The sequence below is a fragment of the Coturnix japonica genome, chromosome 3 (assembly GCF_001577835.2).
Source record: "Coturnix japonica isolate 7356 chromosome 3, Coturnix japonica 2.1, whole genome shotgun sequence".
Lineage (NCBI taxonomy): Eukaryota > Metazoa > Chordata > Aves > Galliformes > Phasianidae > Coturnix > Coturnix japonica.
The window spans coordinates 22,943,267-22,953,757 of record NC_029518.1 but is presented as its reverse complement, the minus strand read 5'-3'; the positions used below and the strand labels follow the sequence as shown (position 1 = coordinate 22,953,757).

The 10,491-nt window shown below is 38.8% G+C and overlaps 1 long non-coding RNA gene across 1 annotated transcript; it reads right to left on the bottom strand.

Annotated features, from left to right (window-relative positions):
• Positions 1–6,848: 6,848 nt before the first annotated feature.
• On the bottom strand, positions 6,849–8,489 carry LOC107311133. The gene is made up of 3 exons (XR_004306634.1): positions 8,380–8,489; positions 7,870–7,942; positions 6,849–7,777 (listed from the first exon to the last, which is right to left on the bottom strand). It is a non-coding gene; the product is annotated as an uncharacterized LOC107311133 (long non-coding RNA).
• Between the last annotated feature and the right edge of the window lie 2,002 nt (positions 8,490–10,491).

The following is a 10,491-nucleotide window of genomic DNA, read 5'->3' as shown; positions in this document are numbered from 1 at the left end:
ATGAACTTTTTTTTTAAAATAAATTGAAGTACACTTTATGTCCACTCCATCTGCAATGCTCTATAGACAATCAGTGTAACAATACTTTTGCAGAAAAAGAAAAAAAAAGGTGCTTTGGCTCACAACCAAAATCATATTAAATGCCACAAGAGGTTCAGACCAAGTATCGGTATTAGTGTGCTTGGTTATGGATCAGGAGGAGACAAAATATTGCTCTCGTTATATCCAAGCACACTTTTGTCCCAAAGACAGATGTTTGCTGATGAGAACGCAGGTGAGGTGTTCTCATATCAATGGAAGAGGCAATACACAGCTGATATGGCAGCAACTTAACCTGTTTACCCTTTAACTTATTTGCATACTGAAAATATGTTTTGACTGAAGTAACTTGACAGGTGAGGACTGAGATGTTTAGTACATAGGAAATCTGGTTTGGTACAAAAACACTCTTTAGAGTTTACACCTATATTTAACCTTGTCTAAATACAGACCTCTGCAGTTAGTGATTCTCCATGCATTTCTCAAGGTTTCCCAGTTCTTCTTTCCAGGATTGCAAACATCTGTTTGCAGAATTGAACATGTGCTTATGCTGCAGGTGTAGCGAATGCAATCTGGAGGTTGGACTGGGACATCCCAACATGCAAAATGCTTTGTATGTCCAACAGGAGATACAAAATACACAAAAACTAACCTCCTCCTTTCTGCTATTAAAAGACTTCATGCAAACATCACTGTACTCTGCGTAAAACTTTTTCATCATAGCAGTGTGAAATTGATGAGAAATATTTTGGTTTGCATCTCACGACGTGTACAGCTACATCAGTATTATAAGCAGATAATGATTGGGAAGCCCAAACCACATTTAAAAAAAAAAAGGCAGATAAAGATGAAGCTTACCCATCACTGAGCCGCACCTGAACTGTCCTCCTGATGTCCTTCAAATTAGTGCAGTGGGTGAGAGTAGCAGGACACCACATTTCCTATTATATTTTCAGCTGTAGCTGTTTGAAACTTCTCAGAGACAAATCTGCAGATGCAACACTGCTGATGAAGTGGTTTGCAGTGTGCAGGTGAAGCGGTCAAACATTTGTACTGATTGCAACTCTTGTGTGCTGTTTCTCACATTCAAGCCATCGCACGTGAATGATTCATTTCTCTGCAGCTTGTGTACTTATCAAATATATATAGAAAATGTTTCATTCTGTACAATGGAGATATCAGTTCTTTTGGGATCCTGGTTGTGTAAAACAGCTATTGTTTTCCTTAGGTGAATGAAACAATACTCAGATTGTTCTCAAAACCCAGACAAGGGTTTAGGCAGATGATATAACTTTAGTTAGAGGGTTTTGTTTGTTTGTTTGTCTGTTTTTGGCTTTCAAAAGCTATTATTTTGCTGATCATTAAAACTAGTTATTAGAATAAAATTTAGAGAAGAAAAGCCAATGTAAATTCTGACTTTCTGTCTTGAGCTTTATGGAAAATGCTTTGCTTTTGCTGTGACATATAAGGTTAACTGCATAGTAAAAAGGAGGATCTGAAGAAGATACGATAAGTGAGAAGTATTAACGTGGTAAATCACGTGTATATATTTTTAATGTGTTTTATAACATAATTCCTTTAGAAAAACAATCTACCACATAAAAGAAGGTTAACTGACAAAGCATGACTATGAGATGATTTCTACATGTGAAATTTGTTAATATTTTGCAAATATATTGATCTAAGCCATTATCACTGTTTAAAACAAAGTCAGAAAGGATGCTAAGAGAAGTTCTGCCTTCCTCAAGTTTTGGCCAGCAAAATTTAATTTTGCCAATAGGCCATGCATGTTTCAAAGTATGTCAATTATACTTAAGACACATTAATGCATTTTTAGAGTAATTTCTGTGTCAGCGAAATTATTGCCTGCCCCCTCCCCCTCTTCCCTGTTGCTGTCACATAGAACTATAACCAGCGCTCACATGGAAAAGCAATATTAGGAAACACATTAAAGATGATTTATCAGCTGGAAATAAGAAAGAGAGCCAAGAGCAGGTGATGAACTCTTCAGAACCACTGCATTAAGCCGAGACAGAAAAGGCTGTTCCATTATTTCAACTGACCTGAAATATATAATCAATTGGGACCAACTTCCATTCTCATTCACTTGAGTCTAATTACATAGTATTTAAATAGCATTACTCCTGATTTCTACTTACACAAGTGATCATCAGAATTTGGCTTTTATTTGGCCCCATGGAAAATACGATAAAAGAGCCTTACAGAAACTGTAGCTCGCTACAGCTCCAGGTAGGCACTGCTCTCGCTCTCTTGCAGAGGCTAAGTTTTACCTTACAGGCTTCACTGCTTGCAAATGGAGCAATGTGCTCTTTGGCAGAGTTTCTCACTCAAACAGGTAGCATTTACAGCTAAAAGGTAAAACCAAGAACTCCCAAATCTCAAACATTTAAAAATCATACCAAGGCCTGGTAAATACAGTGGATGAGTTTTTCTGCTCTGCTTTAGCGTGCTCAAGAAAAAGATGCTGCCTAACAAGTAGTCTGCAAATCCTGTATCAGCTGCAGTTTCCAGATAGAAGTAAAACGCAGTCCCATGTAGAGCACATTACGGTATCTAATCTGGCAGTCACAATAGGTGATTGATGCAAGATTCTCTCCTGGCAGAAAAAGTATTTGACACAGGAGGTTACTTAGCAACATTTAGACATAGGGCTAAAATGACAATAGAATGGAGGTTTAATAAAAGACTGCAAGAGGACCAAATTTCAAGACTAACCACGGTAATGGAACGGAGTGCAAATGGTATCTTTCCATATGGCCAAAACTACCATGGGGGATTTTCTCTTGGGGCAGATAGTCCAAATCTCTTTTTTTCAAATCCAACTGAATTTGGTTGGCAGTGGCTATGGTGCTCCAGCTATCCTAGTGAGCATTTTTCATCATCCTTTTCATCCACTCCAAGGTCATCCCCAGTGTCATTGGCAGAGACAACCAGTATTCACTCTGCACGGTGTCAAAATCTCATGTCTTTTAATAGAGAGTTTCTGGGGAGTCTGGTGGTTAGGTTCATGCCAGTTGTTCAACCCAGAACTTCCCTCTTCTATAACCTGTAGCTCACCAATGCAGGCAAATGTGCACTCACACAGTGAAAGAGGATGTATCAAAGATAATATCTTTCAGTAATTCTCTTTCTCAGAAGGAAAATTTGGGCACTGCTCTGCAACATTCAATGGCAAATCTTCTAAGCAGAGTTCCTCTCATGCTCTAATATTCACTGATCTCAGCATGGACCAGCTACATGGATGGCACAAGACTGGAATGCCATTGCAATCAATTATTTTAAAAGGAGGAAAAGGCATGAATCTGATCTGCCACAGACACTCTTGGAGTGTATGCTGTGTAGCGCTGCTGTAGGTTACATTACTTACTGGTCATTCATCTTTTAGGTATAAAATACAAAATGGCCTCCCAGAAGGTAACAAAGCATTGCCTAAAGAAGAGATTTCCCAAAAGCTTTAAGAATCAGAGCCAGTCTGAAGATGAGAAAGCTTATAGCTGCTGAGAGATGCCACATCTCTTAACAACACAGTATTCCTACACAGTAACCAAATTTAACATGCAAACTTCTGAACGTTTCCTCAACTTCAGCAGCTTAAACAGGCAGTTTAAAGTCTGTCTTGCTTACTTGACGTGTTTGAATAATCACACTGAAAAAAGAATCCCTTTCACTTGAATAAGCAGCTGATCATTTTTCTGAAGTAAATATAGAAGGAACTTGAACTCAGAAGGAGCTGTATGTGGTAATCAGTGCATTAGTCAGTGTAATGAGAAAATCATCTCTGTTTTCTGGGAGCATTAGACGATTGCATGATAGTGGCATTATACTTTATCAGCACTAAAACATCAACAAGGCATGTGCACGCAGGGACGCAAGAGTTGTTCCCTTGCACATGCGGGCAGCACCCGGCATGCCATGGCTCTTTCCGCTCCTGGAACATCTCACAAGTCAATTTGTCAGCCTCATTTTCCGATGCCGTGACTATTTATCTCACATGACTAGGTCTATAGAAAGGTCCCCAAAGAGGAGAGGCACCTGCAGTGCACTGGGGTCGGCTGGTGGGCCAACTCCCTGCGACAGCGTCCTCACTGCCATGCCGTGGCAGAGCGGCCGGACAAGCCTGGAGTGAAAAGGTCTGCTTTACCTAGGGGACCTGCTCCTCCTCCTCCCCATTTTTATACTACTGTGGGGTTAATAGCTATGTCGTGTGGGGTCAGGGAAGACATCTGTGTCTCAGATAATATGCTTACGGTGATTACCACACATAATTGACTGACCTTCCCTCATTCTTTTCCTGCTGCAGGCCATGGCTGATAGGGTGAGATGCTCCAGAGGAGTTTATTTTCCATCACACACTATTGTGCTGCTGAGCAAATATTTTAGCAAGCTTTGAATGAATCACCTTTCAGGCTTTGGGTTTGACAGCTAAAATATGAAGGCTGTGACCAATCTAATAATATTAGATTTTAAATCAGCTTTGGGAGAAAACATGGGAAAATCCTACTTAAAATCCATTTATAGATACGTAATAAAATCCTGTTTTGAGTGCTGAAGTCAACGTAAATTTCTGAGAATTCTGTTCTTTCTTTTGCCTCTCTGCACACTTCATCTCCTCACCTCGCCTGGAACATTTTAAGCTCTTGAGTGGGTTTGTCTCAAAAAGTATCTGCAAGCCAGGGTGCAATAAATAAATAAATAAATATCTGAGCATTGCAGGAGCCAAGCTTCCAAATGGGAAATGCTAAGTCTAATTTAAGACCCTTCCTTCAAGAGAGAACATCAGAAACCCCTTCTGGTTCCTGGGGCTATGTGATAGGAATAAAAGGCTGTTCTGCATAAACCTTTATTTTGTCTTATAGCTGACACAACATGGAAAAAAAACCAACCCCACAGAGTTCAACAGTAACATTTCCCCCTCTTTAATTTTACAGAAAAGCAAAATTCACTTTTGTTTTCAATATACAGTTTCAAAAAGTGAGGAATTAATATAACAGGAGGGATTTTTTTTTTTCCTACTGCCAAAAGAAAGCTTTGTTTGTACCATTAAGATTTTAAATTTCTAATATTGTTCTACTCTGGGTGTTTTATCCATCTGGAAATTAGTCTATCAGTCCATATGCAATATACTCCCCTAGGAAGCAGTCTTTTTCTAATATAGATATGTCCCAGGTTAGAGCAAGTGAGTAAGGCTTTGCACCAAGAATATTCACCTCTATCGGCAAAACAAGTTGGTATGCAAAGACATCTACAGACACACAAACACACACGCATGCACACCTACCTTCTTCCTCCTTTTAAAACCTTTTTGTCACATGGGAAATAACCTTTACCATGCACTACCAGTAAGCATGTATGGCCTGCACTCTGGATTTCAAACCGCAGCAATTTCCCTGTGACCTAATGGGCGGAATGATATGATACATTGAACAAATACATCTGTTCTTAGTCCTGCTGCTGAAAGCTAACATTTGTGCAAATGAATGTTCCATCACTGCAGCCAAAAAGTGTTTCCAGCCCCAGTAGTTGCTCCACTTTCATTTGTCCAACGACATAATCTACGTTCCTAGCTACCATTTATCGAAATCCATTTGGAGCTGCTTTCAAACATTTAATATAATCCATCCTCCCCTCAAAATGCAGCAACAGCTTAACAAGGAAAAATATACATATTCTAAACGTATGGGTGATCTTTAGACAAATCTCAGCATCACTTCATAATTATATACTACAAGTTTTAATTAACTAAAGCTCTGAAAATCATAATGCCTTATTAAAATGCAATTAATCCTTTGATTAAAAAACAAAAAGCACAAGTATTTACAACAAAAACACAAGTAGAATAATTACAAATATCATGTACCCATTTCTTTTATTTGGGTGTCACTTATGATGTCTCACGTTCCCTTCATTAATTCAAATACACACATTATCTCAAATCCACAGCAGACTGAGTGACAGTGGCCACCAAACACACAGCACTATATCCTATTGATTTCTGCAAATCCTGAACAATGCCATTTGCATGCTTGTTTCTGTAATAATAAAGATATGCCATTCAGAATTAAAGCACCGGCCAGACTAGTGGCAACTAATTGTGTTGTGTGTAATGAGTGCAATTTCAATTTGATATAACCCTCAGCTTTTCTTACAGCACTCGCTAAGTACTTTCAAGTCTTTGTGGGGAAATAATTGATTTTTTTGTGCTGTGGGCACAAGAAAATTATTATGATCTTTTGAATAATGCCAAAGAAAGGACCATGAATGATTTAAATTGGTATATGAAGAAGGCTTCACTGTGGATTGCAGTTTGACTGACATCCTACTAATGTAGTATCTAGATTAGCAATTTTTAAGGAGGCAGCTAATATAAAACTGGTAAAACGGAAAACATTGCTAACAGGGATTGTGTATTTGTTATTCAGTGAGGAATAACAATATGGGGATTTAAGGCACGTCAGACAAACACTATACTATTACATAATTGCCCTTGCTCTTTTCTTTTATGGCACGTGTATTGAAGGGTATGTTTCAATTGATAAATTACACATTTAAAATATGTAGATACAATGGTGCGGTACTAGGTTATCACAGCAGCTAAAGTCCATTGGTTGTGTTGGTCTGTCACCACTGTGTACAAAATCTTTTGTTTTGTCTCATTGTGATGGGAAGGTTAGCAAACTTTAAAAATTTTTCTTCACAAGAATTGAGATAATTCCTCTCAGAGAGAGGATATCTTTTTTCCCTAAACTCCTGCCCCTACCAGGGCACCATCCTGCCCCCTTTACCCTTGCTCTGTAAGTTTTATTTAGGAATGAAAAGTCAGAATCAGGTTTAAGCCATCTAAAGTAGGACCCTAACCCACAATCAAGCAAACATCTGCCTGGATACAACTAATTGTAGATTGTTTCAACCTGAAATCAATCTCGCTTTCTCCTTCCCGTTTCTTCTTAAATGACAAATGCATTTCATGTTGCAAAAGCTCTGTATAAATAAGGACATTGGACACATTCCACCTTAAAATGCATACCTTCCAAATCTTATTCTTCAGAGGAGGGAATGTTGTTAATTTAGTTGGTCATAACTAAATAGTTTCTAATCTGGAGCAGGAGTCTGCTGAGAATATTGGACAGTTTAAAGGTTAATCACCATCGCCTGGTTACACAAGTGAGGCAGAACTAATTCCTCCAAAGGCAAATGGCTTGCAGTTTTATCAGCAGTGCAGATTAGAAGTGTTAATATACAGAATAGAATGGATGCTCAAGGGCCAGTTTTCCCTTATCGGCAAACTTTGCAACAGAACTCAGCTACTGCACAACCTCTGCACTTTCTATAATAAGGCCCCTCATTTTGCCTCTCGAGCAGAACTATCAAACAATCCTCCCCAAACCACTGCCACCAAAATCAGGGTATTACAGACCACAGCTAATTGGAAGATCACTATAATGAAGTAAAAGATAAAATACTTTGGCTGCTGGCCTAAAATGTGGATCAGCACAACATAGGAAGCTATCTGGCTATGTCACATTCTGAGAGATTTACATAAACAATAAACTCAAACCAACTGCCCTCAAAAATACATCTTTGTTTACAGTAAATGCAACCTAAAGCATTGGTTATAAGAAGTGGAGGGATTTACATATTCAGTATTTTATTAGCAGAGCAGACTCCCACCACTACACCAGATGCATGTTACCTGATGTGCATTTCTTGAGTGTATGCTCTGCAAGAAAAATAGCGGTAGGAGGTGTAAGTATACATGTTATAAAATATTTACATATTTATATTGCTAAGCGTACACTAGGATATATTTACCACCACAGCACATCACAGCACACAGGCTCCTATTTAACTTTTCCAGGGCTGTTCCATGCTGCAGGTGTTTTTCCTTCAGGAAAAGAAAGGAAAGGGGAAGATCCATCAGTGTCACATGCTATTTCCCAAATAAAACATGCTGACAGAAAATCCTACCTAAAAAGACAAGAAAAAGAAAAGGCGCTTTGTGTAAATATGTCAAGGAGAAAAACGGGCAATTTTGCTCGACAAATAAGAATAGTCAGTTCAGAGAAAAGCCATATTACATCTTGCAGTAGTAATCTTTGTGTAAGAAACCTGGGGATAATGAGCCTATGTTTTACAAATACTGGGTCCAAGCCCGCCCTAGCTGAATAAGTGGGGACTTCTGCCACTGAGAGCCACGTGGTCCCAATGGGCTCTGTAGCTTCTCTTGGAGCTCCAGCAATGTTATACACACTGTCCTCTCTGCACACCTCCCTGATCACCAGCACATGAAACTACTCCATCCACACTCCTACTCCATCTCACCTGGGCTCTGATTCAGGAAAGTATGTAATTTCAGGACAGCATGTACCTAAGTGCCATTCATGTCTAAGTTCAGCTCAACGGAGGGTAACAGAATGTCCTGGACTGGAAGGTTTTCCTAAAATAAAGGACAGATATTTTTACTATGAGCCATGCATCTCTTTACCCAACCACAGAAAATCTAATTCTGTTTAAAACTGTCACAAAGGAACATTTTTTTATAAAGAAAAAATGTTTTCTTAGCCTTGAACCACTTGAGGATGTGTGCCATGTACCTTGGTCATGCTTTGCCAGGGAAGCAGCAAAAGTAACACAAAAAGGATATGTAGAAACTAGACCACTCAGTCTCAAATATTACCTGCCACAATAAATACATTGGAAAATGGAATTGAAGAGCTATGAGACATTGCTAGATAAAGACAGAAAACACTGTCTCTCACAGACATGTACATTTTGATTTTCTTTAAGAATGGTTTACGTATATGCACAAAAACATAACCCCAAGCAAATTAGATGTAACGCTGATAGAATGATGAAATTGGCTGGATGGAAGGATTTGTGGTCTGGCAGAAAGTGTCTTATTTGTTATTTTGGAATATAAAAATACACTTGTCAAGTCTCACATTCAGTCATAACTGTCTGTCATGAGAACAAAGATTTTCTCAAATCCTCACCATTCAGAACATAAAAACGCATTGTCATTATATCCTTTTGGCATGTTCCCCCTCTTCCTGAAGCTTGCACAAGTTGTTGAGCTTTACAGTTTTACCTGGGAGTCTGCAGCTCTGCAGAGGTTATAAGGTGTGTAGCTCTAGTAGCCAAGAAGCCACCTATCAGAGTCAGGGTTGACAGTCTTGATCCCTCAAAGCACATCAGTTCATCTTTACTGACACAGAACCACACAAAAAGGGAGATAGTTCCTTTAATAAGGATCATAACGTTCTGAGGGAGGGAAAAGAGTACAGAAAAATTCTTTTCAAATAACAGAGCGGAGATGCTGAAGGCTGCTTATGAAACACCCTTTCACAAATAAACCACAGCTGAAGTTTGACTCCGGTCCTGTGATATAAATGATGTCGGTGCATTGCAGAGATCTGATCACAAGATGAAATTGAATACAGCTTCATCACCAAGTAGATTAGATAAAAACATTCGCAACTACTGCCATGGGTGCAGTCAGAAACCATTAAGGACTGTAAAGGACTTGCAGATTGAGAATGTTGATACTGCAAGCTTGGAAAATCTCATTAAAAGTGAACACTTAAGACTAACATTGACAATCCCTCTCCCTCACGTGGGTCTCACCCCATCAGATTTTATGAACTATAGAGTTGGTCTAACACACTCTTTCAGGCTGGCATAATAAGCTTTCTAGAACCTCTGGCACTTTGTTCAGGTAACAAATATATTTGACATCACTCCAGAAAATGATTCTGTTGTCCCCAGAAATTTAGATTATATACATCACTCTGACTGAGACAATCTTATTAAAAGGGATTTCTGAGGGAAAAATTGCCAATTGTATGATCAGATGACATTAGGATGATCTGTAAGTTATCAGACAGTAAGAGCAACCCATTGGTCAAATGAGACATTCTCTGGGGGACACAAGAGACCAGCTGGTAGGTAACAGAAGATCTCCTGCTCTACAGAATCAACACATTTTCTCATAAAAACAAAACAAAAGCAAGCAAAACCAGAAAAAAATGCCATGTGCAGAAAATGTGCAGACATCTCAAAGACATCTGATTGTGGTTATCTTACAGCATTCCTCATTATTTAAACACAACAAAACCAACACAAATTAATCAGTTCAGTAGTTTGATGGTTTAACGGGTTTCTTCTGGAGCTTTTCAAAACAACCTCTGTTTTCCTGTCTTTCCAATACAAGGGGGAAAAAAAAGTAAATACAACATAGAATAAAAACTCAGGCTACAGATGAAGATATTTGTTGACGACATTCAAACGTATCCTCTTTCTGTTTGTGGTCAATGTTGCCTCATTGGTGGGTAGTGATGCTGCTCATCAAGCACTACCATAGCTCTGAAGGGAATAATCATGACCTGGCAGGAGGCTGTCCAAAATGACCCATTAGAGTTTTTCTGTCTTCATTTC